We start from the raw sequence: 26,072 nt of genomic DNA, 5'->3' as shown, positions 1-26,072 counted from the left end.
ATTACACTTCCAACAATTACACATGTTTGTGAGCACTATGTCAAGTACTGGCAGCAGTGCAATCATTTGTAAAGACAAATATTCCATTCCAAGAGATGTCATGCTGCTTAGAAGATTTCTTTTTGTATTAGTAGCCACACTGCTGCTTCATAAAGTGTGCAAATGAACGTGACAGTGCTGCCAATGGCTGCCAGGGCCTTCCTCTCAGCAGAGCAGATGTCAATCAACCATCCCAAACAGACAAGGCCGCTGCAGACATTAAACATGCAGGATGTAGGGAGGAGGACACAAACAACGCAGGGCTCTTGCAGACTCCATGTTCTTCCCCCCTTCCCTGCTGCCCCCCTGCCCTCCTCTCTTTCGAAGGAGGCCTGAGGCCTTTGGAATATTTTAATTTCTGATTTCTGACTATATTATCGTGCATTTGTAACAGACGAATTGTAATTCGTAGCTCTGGGGTGATATGAAAAGCCGCCCGAAACCATAGGACAGCTGCAGAAATATATGGCAGATTTCCTCTGTTCTTTTCCCTTCTTTTCTTTTTTCCCCTCCCTCCCGGTTTCTCTTCACACACACACACACACACGCTCCCCGCACCTCCCCTCCTTTCTCTCTCTGTTGCTCTTTATGTAGTTATGGATAATTGTCACCGTTCACTTTTATCACATCCAGAGTAGCAGCTTAGAGAAGCTGTGACTTTAGTCACGACTAATCTTGCCTCCCCCTGAAGTGGGAAAATCCCAAGTATTTCAGGGTCCTATTGATAACCCTTGTGCTTCTTTTCCATAAAAGACGGATGACTCTGGCAAGCTTGGGAGAGTGCAGATAATGGGATTGACTTGGTACTTAAATCTCAGTGAACCAAGACAGCATAAGTAATTAGTGAATTGGATCCATACTGGGGTGCTAATGATGGCTAATACTGCCCCACACCATTCTAAAAACCACAAGATGCACATCCATCTCACTCAGATAAAAACCAAAGGGACACTGCGTTGCAGGCATCATTTATTTCTGCTTCTCCTGCACAGAATTTATTCCTTTCTTGTTTAGGGCAGAGGGGGGGAAAAAATCTAATTTTCCAGAAGTGACATCCTGAAGAACAAAGTGACCATCCTCGCAGCAGAGTTCATTATGATTACAATACCTCTGGTGTTTTTAATTAAGAAAGGCTAATTAAGAGAAACCACACATTTATCTTCTTATCTGCTTGTCAGGGGACAGAGTCACAAACACTAACTGTATGTATGTTTGTTGGCACAAAAGAGGTTGTTAACGCCCTCCCATTGGCAACTGATATTCACTTTTATTTAATATTAAAGTATTCCATTATTTCTTGCATTGTCAACTTCTGAAAGCATGGAGAAGAAGAAAGGAGAGGAAGGAAGGAAGGAAGGAAGGAAGGAAGGAAGGAGAGAGAGAGAGAGAGAAAGAAAGAAAGAAAGACTAGCTCAGGCCACATTATTCCTTACTCCTCCCCTGTTAGTATAATTGCAGTGTATTTGTGTACAAAGTAGCATTCTACCTCATTTTTCTTTTCTCATGAAGTGATAGCATTTTATCAGGATAATTTAGATAAATGTCTTTCCATAAGGCTTGCTTATCCTTTCAGCAGCTATGATCGACAAACAGCCACATAAGATGAATGGCACATTGTTGAGGTAAAATGTATTCTCAGCTGAGAAAAGAAAGTGTTTCAAGGTGGGGTAAATTCCGCTTTTTTTTTTCTTGAGGTCTGATTAGCAGGCAATGGAATCGCACATTCCCTTTTTTCCTTCTTTACAATGGATATATATGTGATCCTCTTTCTCACTACAGTATCTATTTCTTTCACTCTCCCACACAGGCACACACCTTCTTTGAAATAGCAAACTGCCCACCCAAAAGCACAGAAAGACAATAAAATACTGAACATAGGGCTGGATAATCTATTGCATGTGTAGTAGGCATTGGCAGTCTGAAGCTCTTTGTGTTTACTCAGGAGTAAAACCCACACTGTTTAATGTGGCTTTCCCACAAAATAAGCATGAGTCGATTGCAGCCCCAGGGCCAGGTAAACAAAGTTTCAAAACCTCTATTCCCTCTGTGTGTGTGCATTTGTGGCTATGTACACATACGGTAGTATGTGATATAATATGTGTTGTGTGTAACCATAATCTCAAGGCTGTTTGTGCTCATTTATTTCAGGCCTCCTTTCCAAGACCGAAGGCCATGAGCTTCTGAGGAGAAGGATGCTTGGGATAAAAGTGGCTTATTGTGAATTTGGTCGCCCAGACAGACAGCAGTCATTGTTCTGCCGGCTGAGCATTGAAGCTAAACAAATGACTCCCGCCTCTTTCAGTCACTTTCTCAGACACAATTTGTCCTGTCTTCATTGGACACGGGAAAGGTGTGGCTCTAAGGAGCAGCAGAGAAGGAGTTAAGATGGAGGGAGAGAGAGGAAAATTATTGGCCAGGAGCTGCAAATCACCACACTGCCAGGAATCAGTTTATGTACTACTCGGCTTGTTAGTTGAGATTAGTGGGAATGGGTCAGGAGGGGTGGGGGAAATCACATTGATACAAATCTTTCTTTTCATGAGAACTAGTCAAAAATCTGTCTCTCTCTTCTCTCTCTCATTCCCTCACACATTTCAGAAGCAGAACCTCCCAGCACTTCAGTATCACAGTGGCATATGTAAGAGAGAGAGAGGGAATCGGAGAGGCTCTTTATATTGAAAAAAAAATCCTTTCTCTTTCAAAAATCATCACAAGTGAGAGAAAAAGGCAGTTAGGCTGCAAATGATTAGGAGACATGCAGAGCTAATGTGGGATGAATAAATAGACATATTCTCTGATGAGGCGAGGCTGGCTGTGTGGATAGTCTCCAGTGAGTGACTCAAGACACAGAAAATAAAACAAATCCTCAGCTGAAATCCTAGTGTAGAATAAAGTATACATGTCCTCCACTTCCAGCTTTTTGTCAGGTAACTGTTTTAGGAGGATACAAGGCACACACACACACTGCCTGAGCTTACTGAGAAGGTACTTTTTCTACCTTAATCTTCTCTAAAGTGCCTGAAACTTTCCACCCATTGCAAATAGTCAGCAGGTCCCTTCCAACTGAGACCACAGCCAAAATATGCACAAGCAGTAAAGTTTTCTCTCACCTGTCAAGCCCTTATTTGCTATTTTTAAACAAACAAACAAATATGTAAGCCCAACAGAAGGGGTGTCACTTCTAATTTTAAATTTTAAATCATTGGTGCAGGTTCCATCAGCCTTCACCAACATAGACCATAGAAAGGGATGTTGGGAACCTGTCAGACAATAGTTGAAGGGCAGCATGTTGTATGTATTGAATTTTACCAAGAATTTCAAGGATCCTCTCTGAAAATGCCAGCCACAGATTCTGGCAAAATGTCAGGAATAAACTCTTCTAGAACATGGCCACATAGCCTAAAAAACTCACAAAAATCTATGATTTCAAGGATGCTTACACAAAGCAAACCTATAAATATGGAGAAACTAGCAGATAAACTGTCCACATAAAAGTTACAGCTTTCAAACACATGCAGTCATTCAATAATGTATCAAAGTGTTTGGGTGAATAAAATCCAAAATATTCCAAAAACCAAATTGTCTACACAAGTAGCTGAGAGAGTACCACCTTTGCTGTCCGATGGTTTAATGTACACAAACTTTGTTTCATGCGCAACATTATTAAAAAATACTGTGTATAAAGTTAGCTTCAGATGTGTGTAAGTTTATATGAAATGTTAATGAATTTCATGTTTAGATTTGGGTGCTATCTCCACGCTATCTCATTATGTTTAAACAAATATTCCAAAACCCCAAAACAGTTCTGGACCCAAGCATTTTGGACAAGGGAGGCTCAACCTGTAGCACCTAAAACTTGGTATTAGATATCACTTGCCAAGTTGGAGCCAGCAATGGTAGCTGTAATTCCAAGGTAACATCCCAAAGATCTAGTAAAAACTAAAATTAAATTAGTTTTGCATTCAGAGTTAAGCAAAGTGGAGGTTGAGATGCTATTCTTCACTATGTTTCTTCTTGAAAGAAGCAATGAGTAATTTTAGCAATTTTCTTTTCACTCTAAGAAACACTTTCACAACCAGCCAGTTTTCAAAATCTATTCGCAATTTGGAACCTATTCTTTGAAAAAATTCACACATTGTTGTTTGCACAGATAGAGGCATTTTCTGTGCAGGAAACGGAGTTCTCTGTTCCTGTATATAAATATTATTTCCTGTGCAGGAAATGCTGTTTCCTGGGCAAAAAAAATTGCAAAGCTCTTTGAACACTATTGTTACAACTCCAGTGATTTCTGTTATATGGTATGTATGTTTTTGATATAAAAAATAATGTAATCCTATCTGTTTTTAAGGGATAGGTCTTTTAAAATGTTTAAAATAGATGTGCATTTGTGTTCTGTTTTTAGGCACTGAAGAAGGCTCTTTTTTATGCAGGCCAAAACACACTGGACTTTTTCTGAAGGCATAAATGGTTGACCATCTTTCAGCACATGAACCTTGTCTCTTTTTTGTTATCTGCTTACAGACATGCTTTGCATACTCTCTCTACATGCAATTTTTGTGCAGAATAAGTCCCCAGTTACATCATTAGTTATACCACAGAAAACAGCTTTGTCCATGTACAGAAAATGCTGTTTTCTGCAGAAGAGGAACACATATGAATATGACCATATTTCTCTGAATAGGTCTAAAACTGAAAATATTCTTGTTAGTCTAACATTCTCAACACTCAAAAACATGTTTTCTGACTTGTTCCCCCTCTTTGCAAATATTATTTCCATCCTGAAGTGGAGGTGAGCTTATTCCATAATAAGAAAATCGTACAAATAATTGTTTGCAGTGTGCCTTCTTGAAAACTCTAAAACAGGGAGTCTAGTGAACCCTATTGGACAACTGCCTCACAGTCGGGCAAAGGCAAACCTCCTCGGAACAAATCTTCCCAAGAAAACCCTGTGATAAGTTTACTTTAGGGTCACTAAAAGTTGGAAACAACTTGAAGGCACACAACAACATTGGACAAGCAAGAGGGTTTTAAAAAAATCGTTGTTAGAAAATTCTGGGAGAATTTACATTTATATTTCTAATTACTGAAATACTTATATTTATTCATTGGCTTACCTAATATACCCTTGCAAAATGTTTCTCTCCATATCTTCTCCCTCAGCAAGCTTCCTGCTGTGCCTCTATTATGTCTTACTTACGCATTTGTGGGAGTAATGTCCTCAGAAAACTGTGTTTTCTAAGGTAAAATTGCCAGCAGGTAATTTTACCTGGGATGGAGAACCCAGAAATGTGATGGCCTGTAAGCCCAGCACCTGTATCCTGGTTTTGCAATTGGCAATGCCTATATAATGCTATCTCATTATTGTTTGGAGGCAGGGGTCCTCTTTCTAGAAACCAGAACACTTAATGTTTAGAAAGGTGCCTCTTCCTGGGGGGTTCTGTTACTATTTAGCTTCTGATGTTGTATCTCTCTTTTCCCATCACACTGTGCTTATAGCAATTCTTACCACATGTGTTTTTATTCTGGGAGCATTTAAAGCCTCCCTCCCTCCCTCCCCTCAAAAGACAGGCATGTTTCTGATCTCTTTGTTTGATCAGGTATTTGCTTCAGCCATATTTGCTTTTCCACACATGCTAGGAAGTTTCACTTAGTATTGGAAATATGTCTGACCCGCGGTGGGGGTGGTGGGGGTGGGGGAGGTTGAGACAGAGTAGTGCAACAGGCAACTTGTTCTAATTTCTGAGATATAATGCAGGATTTTTCCAGCAGACCAAGAAGCCTCCAAATGAAATCAGGACATAACAGAAGTCAAAGCTTGACACTTCTACCATAGAGCCTTGGACAAGGTGAGCCTCTAGGATCTATAACATATTGGGTTCCAGGTCCCATGGAAACAAGCCAAATGTGTGATAGAATTCTCAGCTCTTTTTAAACTAAACAGCTTTAGGAATATTACAGAGGTTTCTAAATGGCACAAAACCTGGCCTATCTCCATATTAATAAGAGGAATACGCATACACACACACACACACACACACACATACACAAAACCTGGATCCTCTTCTCTAGTCCTTAGGCTGAGGAGAATGAATACTGGGGTGTGAAAGTTGCTTGGAAAGTAAGACCGCATGTGTGCTTCTTGTTTGTTACATTTGTGTGCTTTTTTTAAAAAAACGAATGGCATAATCTGTGCAAATTTGGTTAATGTTTAATATATCATACATATTGACAGCACCAGGGACTACCTTGTGAAACATCAACCTTGGAACATCACCAGGACTTGTACCCTATGACATCACAAAGGGGTTTCCCTTGGATTCAAAACAAACAAACAAACAGCTTCATTTATATACCGCTTCATACTGAACTAACAGTATCTAAGTGGTTTACAACTGTAAGCTAATTGTCCCCAACAATCTGGGTACTCATTTTAGCGACCTTGGAAGGATGAGAACTTTCACTGGTATTGAACTCTCAACCTTATGGTTTTGAGTGAGTGGCTGCAGTACAGGCCTTTCACTACTGTGCCACCAGGCCTCCTAGATTTGGGGTTTGGTCTTGGACTTTGAGGGCCTGGGATGTCCCCCCTACCCTCTCTCTCACACACATACATACACATGCACTATCCTTATGTAGCCCAAAATGGTACCAACCAAGTATGATAGAGGCATCAACAATCTTAGGGAAAATACTAATGCTTTTAGGGGGGAAATTGCCCAAAAAACACATTTAAAAAATATTAAGTCCTGTTGTGGTAGGGTGCAGGTTGACCCACAAACAGCTCAGTATACATTCTCTGTGCCCAAGAATGTCATTTGACTGTTGTAGTGGAAAATAGAAGTATCCTAAAAAAGTATCCTAAAAAAGGGCATGGCTAGCTGGAGCTTAAACAGGAGTAACATATCACACCTTTTGGCAATCATGTGGCCCTTCAGAGACTGACAGAATCCCTCATCATTGCCTGTGCTGCCCAGGGATAATGGAAATTGCTTTCCACAAGCATCTGGTGGACAATATGTAAGATTTTGTTATAGGTCACATTTGTTATTAATCTATCACAAATTATGCAGAAGGAGAGAAGACTATAAAATCCTTCCCAAGAATCACAAAGCACCTTAAAAATAAATGAATAGGACTTCTTAAGGATTAGAAATTCTCAGCCACTTCGTTTGCATGGTAGCTGGGTGTAGACTATACTGACAGAAGATTTGGTTGTTTTGTAAGTGGACCATGATGTACCAGTCAGAGAAAAATGTGAATTATGGCTGAGATCAGTCCATTAAAAAAATGAAGTGACCTTTCTGCATAATGGAATTGAGGCTTGGTGCTCAGGTATTATAGCAGAGTTAAAGGAAGTATCATTCTTAACAAAGCAGATATTATGTGAAGCAGGGAAACTTTACCCTGGCATCTTATGTTCCCTTGTGCTAACCCAAACAGTCACCTCTTTCTGCATTGAGATGGAAAACTGAAGGCTGGAGAGAGCAGATACCATTTTTGGAAAATGTAGTCTATTTAATTTTAAAAGTATCATTTTTGCCCACCAAAACAGAAGCCCAAACCCGAATTTTAATGAAATTTTGAAAAATGGACTGTATTTCACCATTATAAATCCACAAAATGTCCCCAACCAGATAGAAAAACTAATAAGGGTTTATCAATTACATGTCCACTTTAGGAGAAAGTTCCAAAGTTGGGAGGCCCTGAATGGTTAGCAGTCCATGCTCAGAAAAAAACAAAGTTTTGGGCTTCATTGCTTATCCTAGAACATGTGAAATTTGCTTTGGATGTGCTGTTGATTCTCCCAAACCTTTATGTATGAATTATTAGGCTGGCCCAGATATAATGTTTTTAATTTTCTGTTGGCCCACACATTCTGCTCATCCAACCATTCTAGGGTATGAGCTCATGGAGTGAAATATTACTATGTGAAGCCATGAACTGAGTGATTGCAAATGTAGTGAACAGGAATCGCCGTGATCTCAGTGATGCTTTTTACATCTGCTACAATCATGGAAATTGCTTTAGCCAATGTCCACACTCAGATGAACTTTGTATTGTGTTTGCCCATGTATTGTGTAGACCAATATCTCATGTGAAACAACTTTCAGATGAGAAGACTATGAAGAAAAGACATAGAAATTAGGAGAGAGAATAAAATTAGCAAAACAATCAAGGCTTACTTTTAATTCTCTTCCCTGTTTCCTCAGACCTGGATGAAAAAGTGCAACATTCATAAAAGAAAAGGAATAAATTGTACTGGGTTTTCCATAGCTGCTAAAAAGGAACATAAAACTATTTTATATATAAGAATTTAATGATAAGCTGGGGGGGGGGGGGACTCTCTAATGAGAAACTGTTCTCTAAACTTGATCTTACATACCACAAATCTGCCAAGTTGCTGGCATATTTCCACTGGTGACACTTGAAACTTTAGTAGTTTTTGTCTGTTTGCTTCTGACAATCACAATTGGTATGAGAATGAAATGAAATGTATGTGCATTTGAAACAAACAGTTTATAACATTATACTGTTACTCATCAAGTCTTAAGCATCAGAATGTATATTTTAAAAATAATAATTTTCTTGGACAATTGTATAACTGAACGTTTAGTTTTGTTCCCCCCTTGCCTCACCCCACTTACTTTTTCCTGCTTCAAAGATGTGTTGGAATTTGTAACCAAGAAGATACATAATTTATTAGCCTTGGACTTAAATATATATGTATAAATTTTAAATCTTAAGCTTTTAAATCAGCCCCTCTGTGCTGCTTGATAAAGCTACAGCTCCATCTAGTGTTCCTACAAAAAAGTTGAACAATGATTTTGTGCTCTGGCTTCAGCACCACTTCCTCTTCTCCTCACTACTGTCCAAAACACAAAATATATATTCTGCTTCAGTTTAAGAAAAAAAGAGGTATTTTAAAATTCTTTTAAGGAAACAGGTTATTAGAAAGAGTGTTCAAATAATTTTTGAGTATTTTATTTCAATTTAAATATGAAGCAATATCTCAGTAGACCTTATACAAAAGGAACCTTTTGGCACAGTGAATAAACATGTAACATCCTTCCTAAATTCCAATAACTTTATCTACCTTTCTTTCCTTCATCCTTCAATTCATGATTTTCCTCTCTCTCTCTCTCTCTCTCCATAATCCAAAAAGTATCTTAGCAGTTCAGTCCTCTATATATTTCATATTTGACTCTCAAAACAACTTTGGGTAACAAAAATTTCATTAGTTATGTTTGGCCACTGACTAAGGGAATAATAGCAAATCTTTCATGGGTTAAGTGCAGAGGAAGTCATACTAAAGCTAGAACACTTAGGAATACTCCCAAGACATCATACTCAAAGCGGAAGAGGTGCGATATAAATAAATATTTATTATATTATTTATTATCCAACCAAGACACCCCAACCTCATACAATTATTATTTTTTACCAAAGATTGGGGTTAGACTTGTGCAGGTTAGTGTGAATCAAATGTTGCAGAGGTTGTTAATTAATTCTTAACTAGCTTCTCCTATGGGTGTGTGTGTGTGTGTGTGTGTGTGTATGTGTGTGTCTTTAAGTACTTTCTTTTGGTCTGGGTATTTATTGATATTGCTGTTGTGAGGTAAACAGAGCAACGGAGGAAAACAAGCAACAAAAATATGCCATGTCCATCAAAATGCAGAGAAGGGTTTGGGACTTGCATTCCCTGAAGGAAAGGCTGGTTCTGGAATGAGCAGGAGCTCATTACATCCTTGTCTTCAGTCATCTAGAAATGGAGATGGGGAGTAACACCAGATGCTCTTCCTTCGGGGTTAAAGGAATTGACTGTCTCTTGTGGTTCTTTTCCCATTGCCTGAAAGCCCCAGGGAGACCATGTATTGTTTAGCCAATTCACCATTAGGCCTATGCCAAAGGTCTGGTTTGAAGCATATTAATGTCTCTGTTCTATTACTTGAATATTCAGCTCATGACGAATCAAATCATGCTTCTCTTTAATACAAATGAAGGCATGCATTTTTATAACACACAAGAAGGAGCCAAGATAGATTTATTCTTTTCCTAATGTATGTATTAATTCAAGAGATGGAACATTTTACATGTTTAAGTCAGTATTGTATCTCTGTAAGTGAAAGGTGGGAGGCAGAACTAGTATAACTGCAGTGTCACACCCATTTTTTTGACAGAAATAATGGGATCATACCTAATCTTTATGAATGAAATAGGTATATGGTAATGCTTTCCATGACCAGAACCTTAGCTTAACTGGTATATGTGTTACTAATTAAATATAATTTGTAAAAAATGGAATTCAGCTGATAAAAACTACTGTAGTTGCAGAGGGCTAGAGAATGAACATGAATCTCATACTATAATGTAGAATCTTTATGTCAGAAATGTGGAAAGTAGTGATCAGGAATATAATTAATGCCTATTAACATAGAAACTCGTAGAGAAAGGCAGTGCGCTGGGATCAAGTTAATTTTTCTCCTTTACTTCAGACTTGAGCAAATCTAGAGACTCACCCATTCAACCATTTAAAGTACCGATATATTATCATAAAATTGTCAAAACAGTAGATATATGTGAATATTAATGAGAATATGATAATGAATGTCTGGTCTCATCCATATCTCTCAACCATTAAGCTACTGAAACCTAGAATTTGTAGTGTCATGTGTGATAATCAAACATTCACTTTAATTGTATGTATGTTTATGTAGAAGTAAACCCCACTGAGTTTAATTGGACTTTCTTCCAAATACATATCTATAGGATTGCATCGTTATAGTTTTGTTTTAATTTAAGTATAATCTAGGCGGAATATATATATATATATTAAACTATATTACAGATATTTTATATAATCTAGGGTTCAAAATCAGTTTCTCCATTTCTTTGGAATTCCTGTCTTCTGAAAGTCAAACTCTATCCACATCCCTTCATGCCCCTCCACTAGAATAACAAAGATTAGTACTTCTATAGTGTTAACATTGTATCCAAGGAAAAACAGAATCAGTTAAATTGTCATGCCAGATTCAGAAAGTGGCGCTTGCTGATATTTGCTTTCAACCCACAGATATAGTGGACACACTTCCACATAACAGAAAGCAAGGTCTCCTAGGTCAATATACCAAGTTATTTATGAACATACCTACAGTATTTGTTCTGACTTGGTAGGACTGGAATAGCTAACCAAATGTCAGTACTTAAACTAGGAAAAGAGGAATGCCACTCTCATCACCACTCAACACAGTCTGTGCCAGCAGGGGTTAGTGGGCACTGTAGTCCAATGATATATGGAAGTTCACACATTCCCTACTTTGAGTAGCTTTGTTAAACAAAACATAAATAGAGCTAAGATTAGTAACCTTCTTTATACCTTGGGTATTTCTTATTTAGAATGCCAAAATCCAAAATATCCCAAAATCCAAAATTGTCCACATGGATGATAGGCTGCTTTCTGGTGGTTCAATCTACACAGACTTTGTTTCATGCACAAAATTATTTTAAAATATTGTATAAAATTAACTTCAGGCTATGGGTATAAGGTGTATATGAACCACAAATAAATATTGTGTTTAGATTTGGGTCCCATCTCCAAGATAGCTCATTATGTATATGCAAATATTCCCAAATCCAAAACACTTCTGGTTCTAAGCTTTTTGGATAAGGGAAACACAATCTGTACCAATATCTGAAATTAGCTTAACGGTTGTCTCTTGTTTAAAGGCACTAAATTATAATTACCAGTTTGGACATGATGGAAAGTTATGTTCAAATCCTGAACTTAGTTTTGCCACTTGCATGATGGCAGGAATTAACATATATATGCTTGTTTATTAAAGTAAGATTTTCAGATTCCCATTATGTTTGTTTGCATGTATCTTTCTCATATGTTCTGTGAGGAAGTTCGCCTACATGGCAACCAAGGCCCTAAACACACTGCAGAAATAATCCAGTTTGAGATTGCTTTAACTGCCCTGTCTCAATGCTAGGGAATTCTGGGAACTGTAGCTTTGGGAGACATTTAGCCTTCTCTGTCAGAGAGCTCTGGTGCCACATGCCACAATAGACTACATTTCCCAGAACTCCTTAGCACTGAGCCAGGGCAGTTAAAGCGGTCTCATACTGGATTATTTCTGCAGTGTGTTTTGGACAAGTTAAGACTGCAGTCCCATCACCCTTACTTGGGAAATTACTCCATTGAACTCAAGCAGTCTTTCTTCTTTGGACTCTATTTGTTAATTTGCTTACTATTTGATCTTTCAAACAACAGATCAACCATTTATCTTAGATCAAAATTAAAAAAAATTGTCTTATCACGATGCTATGGAAGGTTTAAATAGATACTGTAGATTGTAAATGTACAGCCTCTTAATTTTGCACAAATTATTGCTATGACTGAAATAAATTAGCTGTTTTCTACTCTATTCTGCAACAGAGGACAAAATGGAGAGATACCATGTATTGTTATGATCTGTAGATTTCCAGCCAAAAATCACACCAATAAGTATCTAAAGCAAAACAGAAATATATTTATAACCATAGTCCTCAGTGTTAAGGGGCTTAGACTAGGTTTGGACTGCTACTTAATGCATCCTGGCACTCTCCTATCAGAATCTTACCTGAAATGTAAACTACTGATTGTATAAGAGAGATTGCAAAAATATAACAAGCCAGTGCATTCAAAATCATACAGAATGTGGTGTTTCTAAAGAAAATTTTAAAAGAATTTAAAAAAATTTAAAAATTCAAATAATTTTATTTTTTTAAAATTAAAACTTTTGAAATTTAAATTTTGAAATTTGAATTTTAAAAATTTCTGGGGCCTCTTGTTTCTCCTCCCACTGAGATTCACCCCACTCCCACCATCTCTTAAAGCATTTTAAAGGGAATCAGATGAATGCCACAACCCAGTTCTACCAAAAAGTAGATGTTTGAGAAGCAGTGGTGTCACCACCCCCTTAAGGTGCCACCTGGTGCAGTCTGCAGCCCCGCACCCCCCAAGTGATGCCACTGATTGCAATCAAGAAATCAGGAGATGATTAGGGCTGGGAAGTGCAGTTATGAAACACCTAGACAAAATCCTGAAGTGCAAAGATATACAACTGAACAGCATAGTGAGGATTGTTCAAGCCATTGTATTTTCCATCACTATGTATGAGTGTGAGAGCTAGACAGTGAAAGAAGCTGTTAAAAAGAAAATCTACTGATTTGCAGTGTGCTGCTGGAGAAGAGTTTTGTGGATACAGTGGATGGCTAAAAGGACAAACAAATGGGTCCTGGTACAAATCAGATCTGAAGTCTCCTTAGAAACCAGGAGGACTAAATTGCTAATGGTTGGAAAAATAAAAGACAGTAGGAAAAGTGGAAGACCATACGCCTGATGGATAGACTCAATCAAAGAGGACATAGCCCTTAGTTCTGCAGGAATTGAGCACATCTGTTGAGAATAGGGTGTCTTGGAAATGCCTCATTCAGAGGGTGACCAGAGGTCAGAAGCAATTTGAGGCCAGTTAACAACAACAAGGTGAACCAGAATAGTACAGAACACCATTAAAAGTTCATCCCAGTCAGCTTCTAAAAGCCTGTTGGTATAATAATGTTTTCACTTGGAAGAAAAAGAAGGACAGAGCCATCTGACCACCCTGGGGAGAGAGTTCCAGCCTGAGAGCAACCACGATGAAGACCCTCTCTTGTTCTCATCAAACATGCTTGGGATGATAGTAGGAGTAAGGGAAAGGCCTCCTGTAAAGATCTTAGAGTGCTAAAGGGCTCATAAAGGGAGATATGGTGCTTCAAATCGCCTGTGTCCAAGCCATGTGTGTGTATGTGCACATGAGCCTTCAGGTTGCCTGTCAATTTATGGTAATTGTATGGATTTCATAACAATTTTTAGGCAAGGAATACTCAAATGTTGTTCTGCCAGTTCCTTCTTCTGAAATATAGCCAACAGGGACATCACCATATCCAAGGGTGTATACACAGTGTGGAAATAAAGCACTTTTATGCCACTTTCATTGCCATGACTCAATGCTATGGAATTCTGGGATTTGTAGTTTTGTGAGATATTTTGTCTTCCCTATCAGAGAGCTCTAATGCCTCACCAAACTACAAATCCCAGAATTTCATAGCAGTAAGCCATGGAAGTTAAAGTGATGTCAAACTCCTTTATTTCTGCAGTGTGGCAGCAGCCCAGGTCTTCCATAAGCACTGACAATATGAGGTAAACATGGCAAAGTATAAGATATACCTTCAGATCTGGGGCCCAAACACTTTACACAATTACAATATAGCATTATGATTTCACTGCCATGGTTTTGTCCTATGAAATCCTTGGATTTGCAGTTTAGAAAGTCTTAGCCAGAGCACTGTAGTGTCTCACCAAACTAGAAATCCCAGGATTCCATGGAATGGAACCATAGCAGTTGAAGTGAAATCATAGTGCTATAACTGTGCAATGTGAATGGGCTCCAGATATCAAGATATCGAGCCAGTGTCAGTTCTGGTCTAACTGCTGTTCGCATCAGGTGTTATAGGGAAAGAATATGACAACAATGTAAAAGAAAGGAGATGGCTGGCAAATAATTATTTGCTGTTTTGTTAAGTTTCAACTACATCAATTATGGGTTCTCCTTGAACATATTTAGAATGAATTGTTTTTGAGACTGAACTTGCAATTTGGCTTCAAAGTACTTTGTAAGGGTTTAAGGCTTGACTTGAGACTTGACTTGAAAGTATCTTGCAAGGACTTGCGACATGCCTTAAGACTTCAAAGTAGTGACTTGAGACTTGATTTGAAACTTGGATTAAAAGACTTCAATACATCACTACCTTGCTATGAGGGTCCCGTCTCAGAGCAAGTCATTTGCCAGTGCAAGCAACCTGGCCTCCAAAAATTGTGTCTCTTCTAGTCAATCTTAACTTCTGATGGATCCAAACCTACATCTCTAGTGCTGCATCCTTTGCTACTGCAGGACATCTGTCTATAAATCTGTCCTGAAGAGCTGCCTAGCTGATGCTTCATTCTGAGGTCCCCTCTGAAGAAGGCATCGGGGTGGCTGAATCAAAAAACCTACCAGAAAGGCTGCTCTGTATAGTATACTCTTCTTGATGTTTCATTCTGAGAAGTCCTCAGACTGAGACATTGGCCTGACCAACAGTGTCTAGAAGTGATAACAGCAGTAGTGCCTCTTGGGTATGTGATCTGCTGCCCCTCTTGTTTTGTCACTTGAAATGAGGGTTTCACCCTGCCTCAGTACATGTCCACCCTGACCATAACCACATAATGGAAGTCTCCAATATAACTTGAACATTCTCACATTACTGGAGTAAAGCTGGATACAGTCTGAGAGGAGGCACAAACGTACTCTTCACAGAAAATAGGAAGTCTCTGTATTTCAATTTGTGCTGAATTTTGAAACTATAAACATGTTAGCATGTCTATGATGATCAAAGCGCACATGTTTGGGACACTTAGCTTGTGAAGATATGCACCCTAAAGTTGTAGGTAAAGTGTATACAAAAGTGATTATTTAAGAGCTGTTTTTGTGGCAGCATGTTCCAAGGAACATGGAAATAGCACACCCCTTTGAGATGCCATGGTCTAATTACAAATGCTTTTATCCTGCAAAACACAAACCAGTTGCACCTATTTTCCTCTGCCAAGTGTTAGAGGGTATGAATAATTAAAGTTCTCTAGAAAGTGCGCTTGCAGATGCCACACAGCTTGAGCACAGCATGATGGGTCATGTGTATAACAAAGGCAAAAAGGAAAAGTGAGCATTAAATAGCACAGCATTTTTTCCCTTCAATGGAGGCAACAAAAAGAACCAAAATAGTAAATGTTTGCTTACACCGCAACAGATATGACAAATATATTAGATCTAGCTGTGATGAAAGATTATGTTCGGCAAACAATATAGTCAAGTTCTTCAAGCATTTTTCTCATCACACATCAAGACTTCATGAGTACTTTACACATGATTTGATAGGCCTTCGATGATCTGCATTTCACTTGTTGAGTCATACAGAAATCAACGTACAATTTGTTGCAGGAGGCAGAATCTGTCTTAATTTGATTAAGAATATTTATGGAGAATTTCTGCTATGCCATTGTCTGAAATAATTCTTCATGATAAGTGTCTTCTTTGCCCATTCTTCTTAGAACAAATTTGCCTTGCGGTAACCCAAAGCAGCTGATACAGTTAAATAAAAACTCAAGACAGAGATAGGTTTAGATATATAATTCCTTCATTCCAGATATTTCAGGAAGCTGTTTTAAAGCTATTTCCAGGTACACTGTTACCAAAAGAAGTGGAAACTGCTTAGCCATTCCCTTGCCATAACAACTGCAAAGAGAGAGAGAGAGAGAGAGAGAGAGAATGTTACCTTTTCTTACAATTCACAGAACCTCTAGCCAGCATAGACAGTGGCCATACTGATTCAGGGATTCTGGAAGCTGGAGTCCAAAAATATCATAGAGACAGTAAATGAGGGAGCAGAGATGGAGACACAGTCACAAATGTGTTTTGCTTCTTCAGTGGCCAGGGTTTTCTCAGAAATAAGCCCCATTTCTATTAAATATTCCATCCCCAGCCCCAATTTAAGGATGGATTTCCTGCAATTTAACAACAAAAAATATTAAAGCCTTAAAAATAAAAGCAAAAAAAATTGTAAGGCAAAACAAAAAATAGCCCAGCACCAAAACACCACACACTCAAACAAAAATGCAGTTCACAAGGGTTTACGGTATGCAGCAAGTGTCCCTATGCACAGCTGCAGTTGCCTTTACCTACTACAGTGACTACCTTTATACTGTGTACCACTACACCTCCCTAAATACCACTGATCTTATCTGGCTTTGGCACCTAACCACTATGCCTTGCCAACCCCTCTAAGTGGACTTAAAAAAACTTATCTGTTGCTCCAGATCTTCTGGAAATATCTGGAGGCCCCCCCCCCCTCCCCAAACTGCCATGGATGTCTGTGTTGTGCTGCCACCATGGGTTGCCCATTGTGAAATTAGAACAAGGCACCCAGCATATGACTGTCACTGGTTATGTCATTCTGAAACAAGTGACCCATGGTGGTGGTGGATGCATTGGGCAGTCAAGTGGGCTGCCCATGCAGGCAGCTATCACAGTGCAGTGCAAACTGTGGGGCCAGGATACTCCAGACTGTCCCTGGAGTATCCTTGCCAGTGCAGGCAAGGCCTAAATTATGTTACTTGCAGTTCCAAGTGATTTCAGGGCAGTACAGATGGATGGTTCCGTGCCGCCCATCTTTGCCCCACATTTGTGCTGCAGCATCTGTGTGCTGCAGCACAGATGCAATGTCTAAAAGGAGCCACTCTAGACGGCTCCTTTTTTATGCTGTCATGGGGCTGCAATGCAGCCCTATGATGGCTTTTCCACCCAAAACTGTTTGGGTGCTCGGGTGCCCTTATGTCACGAGGCTGCACCCCATGTGGACGAGGCCGCAGCCTTGTGACATAAGGGCAGTGATAGTAGGGTTTGGCGCATATGGATGCTGCACTGTATCAAGCTCTACTATCATCACAAACAGCCCGTCTGTACCAAGCCATAAATGACAATTCCAAGAGGGACTTTAAAAAATTGTTTCCTAGAAATTTTCAACCATCTTCACTGAGTTCTTTCAGAGAAAGGATGGGACTGGATCTCCAACAGAATGTAATGAGAATATCAGAATATAAAATGAAAGACTTTTATGACTAGAATGTACATAATCCTTTTAACGCTCTCTGTTCCTTGGCCTGTTTTATTATAATAAATAATAAATAAAATTTTTATTTATATACCGCCCTTCTATGAAACCAGGGCGGTGTACAACAGTCATAAAATACATAAAATACAATACACATACAACAAATCTAATAAAAACACTCAAGCCATCTTGCCACTGCTGACGTGGAGGAGAGGGAGAAGTTAGTCGGGGCTTACATCAGGGAATGCTTGTTTAAATAAAAAGGTCTTCAGCCCCTTTTTGAACTGGACCAGGGAGGTGGCCGAGCAGAGCTCGATGGGCAGGGAATTCCAGAGGGTGGGGGCCGAGATGGTAAAAGTCCTCTTAGAAGTAGAGACTAATCTAGCCCCTGGAACCCCCAACAGCTGCTGCCCAGATGTTCTGAGAGTGCGGGGCGGATTGTATGGGGAGAGGCAGTCCTCGAGGTGTCCTGGGCCCAAGCCATTTAGGGCTTTATAGGTAATGACCAACACCTTGTATTGCGCCCGGAAGCGAATAGGCAGCCAGTGCAAATCTTTAAGCACTGGTGTTATATGACTGGCTCTGGGTATGCCACTAACCAGTCGGGCTGCCATATTCTGCACTAATTGTAGCTTCCGGGTATGGTACAAGGGTTGCCCCATGTAGAGCGCATTGCAGAAATCCAAGCGAGAAGTTACCAGAGCATGTACTACTGTTTCAAGGTCCCTCTGGCCCAGGTAGGGACGCAGCTGGCGTATCAGCCGAAGCTGATAACAGGTGCTCCTGACCGTCGCATCCACCTGAGATGTAAAGTGGAGCGACGAATCAAGGAGCACCCCCAGACTGCGTACTGAGTCCTTCACAGGAAGCGTGATCCCGTTCAGGACAGGTGGAACCACCTCCATCCCCGGGCCAGGAGAACCTATCACGAGCACCTCCGTTTTCTCTGGATTCAGACTGAGTCGGTTTTCCCTCATCCAGCCCATTACTAACTCCAGACAGGCCACGAGAGGAGAGATGCCATCCCCGGTCACTGCATCAGTCGGAGACATAGAGAAGACTATTTGGGTGTCATCAGCGTACTGATAACCCCGCGCCCCATGACTCCGGATGATCTCTCCCAGCGGTTTCATGTAAATGTTAAAAAGCATGGGAGACAGAATGGCTCCTTGAGGGACCCCAGATGTAAGGGCCCTCTTATCGGAGCACACGTCTCCCAGCTGCACCATCTGGAACCTCCCAGAGAGGTAGGATCGGAACCACTGGAGCGCAGTGCCCCCGATTCCCACCTCTGCTAGGCGCTCCAGAAGGATACCATGGTCTATGGTATCGAAAGCCGCTGAGATGTCCAAGAGCACCAACAGGGACACGCTTCCCCTGTCAATGCCCAGACGGAGATCATCGACCAAGGTGACCATGGCAGTCTCAACCCCGTAGCCCGCCCGAAAGCCGGTTTGAAATGGGTCCAGATAATCCGTTTCATCCAAGATCGATTGAAGCTGGATTGCAACTGCCCTCTCGATTATATTACACGCTTTTAAGTGGGTGCCATTGGAACTCAAATTTTCATGAACCTGTGTTTACAAATGTAAGTTGATTATGGTTAAGCCGCTCACCCACCAATCTCACTGCAATTTGTTACCACTGGGTCCATATACTTTAGGAAGACTATTTGAGCTTTCCTTTGTGTACTAAACTTAGCAGAATGCGGGTTTATTTAAAAGTTATTTAACAATGCAATTGTTAAGATTTGATGACTATGAATAAACTGCACTCATATTGGCTGAAACACAATGCTTCGAATTAAGTCACTTCTCTCACAGTTAACTATGAGCCATCATGCAATAAGAAATATATATGTGTATAAACTCTTCTACTTCATTTGTGCTGCTAATTTTATATTTCTCTCCCTCTACCCTCTGCTATCTTGTAATAATTTACTGAAAAAGATATTATTTGTAATAATAGGAACTATTACGGTTAAAGTGTATGTCTGTGTGGATATTGGGTTATAACCAAAGATCGTACCCTCAGATGGTTCTTATGTTTAACTTTTGTTTTCCTGTGCTTTCTTGTTTTCCAGTGAACAGCTAATGATCTGGGTTTGCAAAAAGTAAGTAGTGTTGTTGGGTTGTTGTTATTGTTTTACAAGTGAGGAGCACTTGTATTATACATGGTAATGTAAATATTCTTTTCTCTGCCTTGTTTCTAACAATGAGCCCCTTTCTGTCTGTACTAACACTGACCCCTGGTGACCACATGTGGCATGCTCAGGTAGACTCCCCACAGAAATCAAATTCAGTCTTGTAGGCATTATAGAGTTGGTGGAACTGTTTTCACAAGTTATAGGTCTTTCTAGCATAATCCCATTGAACCTAATATGACTGCAGTTAGCTGTAACTAACTAGTCACATTTAGGTCAGTGGATCTGCTCTAAGCAGAACAAACATGGGATTTAGCCCTTGGAGAAAGCATGAGGTGATTCCTTCCTTCCTTCCTTCCTTCCTAACTTCCTTCCTTCCTTCCTTCCTTCCTTCCTTCCTTCCCCTCCTCCAGCAGAAAAATTTCACATATGCTCTAGATGCTTGTATACATGTGTCATGTGTATATCAAATTTTAACTATGTATCAATCACAGAATTCTATTCAGATTCTAAGTCAATAATTCAGAAAATACCCCAGTTTGGCTGAGTTTGAATCCAAGTCGGACTGGAAATCCAGATCCATTTGTCTTCCACTGATAACCACTAGAAATCATTAGAAGTAAACATATTGCTGTAGCTTTTATATCATTATAAGAATTCACTCACAATTGCCAGAATTGTGCCCCTTATAATGGATTTATAAATTCAGTGTTTCAAACAATTCAGTGGGGGGATTCTTTCACCATATATCATTATTTTTAAAGGAATTTCCAATAACTTTTCAAAACAATTTTGTGGCACATTTCAATGAAATTTACAAGGTGAGATGCTCCTTCTGGGGAGATCAAGCCTTCTGATTTTCAGAATAGGTGTAAGAATTTTTGTTCAAAAGCAGCAAATGGCTTGTCCCATTACATTGTTTATGGGTGAGAACGTGGAAGTGGTTATGAAAATTAAAAACAACAGGCCTACTTATGGAACCTTCAGTATATCAGTATAAAAGGTGCAGCAGTTTTTGTGGGATGTTCAGCTACAGGGGTGGGGGTCATGAGGAGAGATTTGTTTCCCTTCATCATGGACTTTTTAAAGAAGAATATTATGAAGGGCCAGAAAACCAGAAACCTGGGGGACAGGATTCACAAGGATGAGTGCTGGAATTAAGAAGTTGTGACAAAGGAAGAACACCTTGAGACTTTGTGTTCTGTTCATTTGGCCCCAAAGTCACAAGATGCCCCTAATTTGCATGTCATTTTGGAAAGGAGGTACTTTCCACAGAGCCAGGATCATGACCTCCCAACACGTGAGTTGCTGACCAGAGGCTTGGCTGGTAGGATAATCTCTTTATGAATGGGAGTCCCAACAAATGTAAGATAACTGAATCTTGTGGAATCTTGTGCAGGTTATGAAGGCCAAACAGAATCTTTGCTGGCCATTGTTGGCCTTTTACTCAGTGTGAACATGTTGTGCTGCAGAATTGGGCATCTTTGGCCAACCTTCAGCATGGCTTGCCTGACATGTCCTCCTTCAGTAAGTTGATAAGGTACATCTCTTCTTGTTTTCTCCCCACTCTCATTACATTCAACTGTGATGAATGAAAAAACAGTTTAAGGTTTTAATCGGATTTTTTTTCTGTTCATTTGGCCCCAAAGTCACAAGAAATGTAGGTTGAACAATTGATGGTGAATGTAAATCATACTGGGAAAGAGGCTGACAGACTTTCAAAGGACATTTTCCAAATATGCACTCAATGTCAAACTCTCCAAATGTCCCAATTTGACACAGACAGCCCCAGTTAATCGTCTCTCATTCCACCTTTTCAGCTGCTTATAAAATGTACCAGATTCTCTTTTTTCCACTTCCCCTTTTGTCCTCTGATTATTTCAATTGCTGCAAAATGAGATCAAAATGCAAAGCGATGGGCTCGACAGCCCACCCCAAAAGGGCGGGCTGGAGCCACCCATTTTTTCTGCTGAGGGACGTCACAGCAGCCAAACTGTGCAGCATCCCTCTGCCATAAAAGGAACCTGCTAAATGCAGGTTCTTTTTACGGCACAGTCCAGATACCATGAGTGCGACATTGGTGCACTGTCATATGTCCATGACGTAAGCATGGCGCAGCGATGTCTGGATGCTGTGCCGTGCTTGCCTCATCATGGCGGCCTCCATGTGGACGGGAGGCCGCCATGATGGCGCCATCCTTATGCACTAGAGTTTGGGAGCGTGCAGTTGCTGCGTGCTCCCGAACCCTAATTTTGGCCTGAGGACAGTGTTTCCCATCCGTTTGTACCAGGCTTGAGTTTGTATTCAACTCAGCAGAGGGAAGGGGAGGCAGGTGCAAAATCTTGCCTTTGACAGTAGGCCCAGGCAAAAGCAAACTGCTGCAACCATTACTAGCTTGTGTGGTCTTCCTTATTAATAACCTTTGACATCTTGACAACATTCAGATACTGCTTGGCAACACATATGCCAGTTTTCATTTGTGATATATTGGGTTGGGGGTGGTATGCTAATCCTTCACAGATCTCACAAACTCCACCAAAACAATGTTAACATTCCAGCTTCTGGAAACAGAACTAAGAGCACTGAATGCTGCATTGGTCTCGTGACATATAATGCTGCATTGGTCTTGTGACATTCAGCAGGATCCTTCTATTCAAAGCTCTGGGATGCAAGAATCCAGGAAAAAAACAGAACAAAACAAAATTAAAACAATTCACTGTGACTAGTTGCTAGAGTTGCCACCCACCCAAAACTGCATTCACAACTTGAGGGAAATAATCAGTCTTTAGAAACACATTGTAATCTATAGACCTTCAAACAGAAACTGCTAATGAAACTTCAGGAGTGTTAATATCCAAAATTATATCCGTTGTGTAGCCACACTGCAGAAATAAAGCAGTTTGACACCACTTTAACTGTCATGACTATATCTTGTGGAATTCTGGAGACTCGTAGTTTGGTGAGGTATTCAGCCTGGTCTGTCAGAGAGATCCGGTGCCTCACCAAACTACAAATCCCATGATCCCACAGGATAAAGTCACAACAGTTAAAGTGGTGTAAATCATTTTTATTTCTACAGCATGGCTAAACCCTCAGTCCACTTTAGAAGAGTCCCACTGCAATTGAGTAACTCTAGAAATTATCCAAAGTAGCCTCAATTGATTCTGATCTGGATAGTCAGCCCTCAATACCAACGAACTTGCCATGGGTAGATTCAAGCATTTCTGGATGGCAAGCCAGCATTGTGGAGCGTGCATATGACCGCGCCGCCATTAGTGACAACTCCCAATGTCTCATGCTGGCACGTGTATGCAGCCATGCATATGTCCTATTATCCCATAGCAGCTGTGCTGCCACTGGGGACATCAGGGGCTGTCCCTAATGGTGGCACAGATTGAAGTTCTATTGTCCCTAATGGTGGTGTGGCCATGTCCACACACCGCCACTGGGGACAATGGTACCTGAGCATCCACAGATTTTAGTATCCATGGGGGGGGGGCGGTCTGGAACAGATCCCCTGCACATAGCAAGGGACGATAGTACAGTGTATAGATATCTATCCAACTCTGTCAAAAAAGTGAATATTGTAACATTCTATGATATTATCCTTCTAGACAAAAACTTGGATAATTTATCTTCCATTACCTTTACTTGAAAATCTATTCCAAATTAGAGATGTGTTTATTTCTGTCGAGCATGTGAACCTCTGCCCTCATAAGGCTGATAAAGCCCACACTCAAAATTATATTACCTTTCATTTTTAAAAAGCACTAAAATTGAAGAAGTCTATAGTAACATAAATATCAGACAGTGCTACAGTATTATTATGTTACAGAGGCAAATACAAAATAAATTACATATGAAAAATATTTCAGTTATAATTTTCTGAATATTAAAAACCTAGGAAAATTGTATATAAAAATCATTTTCTGCCTGCTACAACAATTGTGGAAATTGTAACTGCACACATCAGCGAGAATTAGATTGGGGTTGGCTGCCTTGCAGCACACAGAATTATGAAGAAAGGAATTGTTCCAAACAGAGACCCACAAAAACTGGGGAGAGGGGGACCAAACTGAACTGAATTATTCAGAAATAGTTCAATGGAATGTCCTCTCAGATAAAACTGTATAGGAAGGATGTGTCCCTTCCAATGTTGATGGAGTGCAGACCTTACCATCCATGACCACTGGCTATGGCTGATGGGAGTTGGAGTCCAACGTTTATTTGTTACAGTTGTTTGTTTATTTATATCCCACTTATATGGGATCCAAGGAAGCTTACAGTATAAAAATAAAACAAAATACAGTGTTAATACAACATATGATTTAAAAAAACCTTTAATAACCATTAAATTGGCAGCTGTATTAAAACATTTTTAAAAGTTTAAAATATATACAGTATATGGGGAAAAGGTACAGCACATCTCATTGAAAGACTGTTCTGCCAAACTAAGGCTGTATCTACACAGGCCAAATACCACATCCTTTCCCCAGTCATCACAGCCACCAGCGTGGATGGTAGAGGGCCCAGTCTCTGGCACTGGTGCAAATTTCCAGATGACATATGGTCAGTTCAGCACCAAACCAGTGGCATACTAGCCTTAGCGTGAATTTTAAAAAGTCACCTTTTGCTTCACCTTGTGATGGAATGACACAAGGAAGCTGTTTACAATGCATCTGGCTTTTCCACCTACCACTGTTACCGCTGATGCAAGTCACTCTGAGATTAGAATGAGGTGACTGATGCGTGGTGCCTCATTATTGGCTTCAGAAAGAGTGACTCATGCCAGTAGCAGTAGGTGGCACAGTAAGATGCATGTGCAAACAGCCATCTGCCATTGCTCTGGAGTGCCTAGGTAATGGGGAAACGTCTGGGCAGGGGCAGGGGCAAAGGTAGGGTATTCCAGGATGCTCTGAGGGTATTCTGCACCATGCAGACATGAACCCAGTCAACACTGATATCTTGTCATGGTTTTTGTCTGCTATCAAAAAGAGACCACAGAGACCAACCTAGCCTCCCTTGGGAGGGAATTGCATAGAATGGGAGCAGCCACTGAGAAGTCTTTGCCCATGGCCACACCATGATCTTGAGTAACCCAAATTGCTTGTCCGTGTTATGTAGGACTCTTAACTTACAGCACAATCCTCCCTCTCTTTCTGCCCTCAAGTCACCACCTGCTGACCAATGGTGGCCCCATGATTTCCATAGGGCTTCTTAAGCAGGAATTCTCAGAGGTGGTTTTGCCTTTTCCTTCATCTGAAATATAGCCTACAGCACTTGGTATTGGTTGGCACTCTCCCATCTAAGTACTAACCAGGGCTGACCCTGCTTAGCTTCCAGAATCAGATGGAATCTTGTGCCTTTAGTATTTTCTTTTGTATTATTTGTCTACTCAAGATTAAATCCCTAAATTAAATTTGCTTTCAATTAAGCAGGGCTAGGATTACAAAGTGCTGACTAGTCAATGGCCAAGTTAACTTAGAGCAGTAAACCATCTTTTAGATAACATGTTTACACTACAAACCCTCCTCTCCTCTCATCCCCAACCCTACACAGTGGGCAGGAAGAATAAGATGGGTTTCAGAATCACCTTAACATATTTCAGGCTTACCTTTAGGCAATGAAATTGTGATTTAATATGAACTCTAAACAACGTATAAAATCATCCAGTCTGAAGATGTTGAAATTACTTATTGGAAATGAAATATAATTATACTTGAAATTACTTTGTAACCGACTTGTTGTAGTTGTTGTTGTTACTGCTGCTGCTATGTATTTTTTAAAAACAATTCCTAGCTCATGTGTAATGATAGGTCATGACTCTGCTAAAGAGAAACTAGATGCTGCTGCATTCCTTCTCCTGTGCAAAAGAAGGAGATGTGAGGAAGTAGCATTGGCACTTCATGTTGGCCTATTGGTTTTTGTATATGTATAAATCAAAATTTACTCTTATGTATGAATTATCCAGTGTGCAAAATATAACCCTGGTGGCGCAGTGGTTAAATGCCTGTACTGCAGCCATTCACTCAAAACCACAAGGTTGCGAGTTCAAGACCAGCAAAAGGGCCCAAGCTCGACTCAGGCTTGCATCCTTCCGAGGTCGCTAAAATGAGTACCCAGACGGCATTTAACACCTTTGAAATTAGCCAAAATATATAAAAATAAG

Source organism: Sceloporus undulatus, chromosome 3 (assembly GCF_019175285.1).
Source record: "Sceloporus undulatus isolate JIND9_A2432 ecotype Alabama chromosome 3, SceUnd_v1.1, whole genome shotgun sequence".
NCBI lineage: Eukaryota > Metazoa > Chordata > Lepidosauria > Squamata > Phrynosomatidae > Sceloporus > Sceloporus undulatus.
This window is presented reverse-complemented; position numbering follows the sequence as displayed.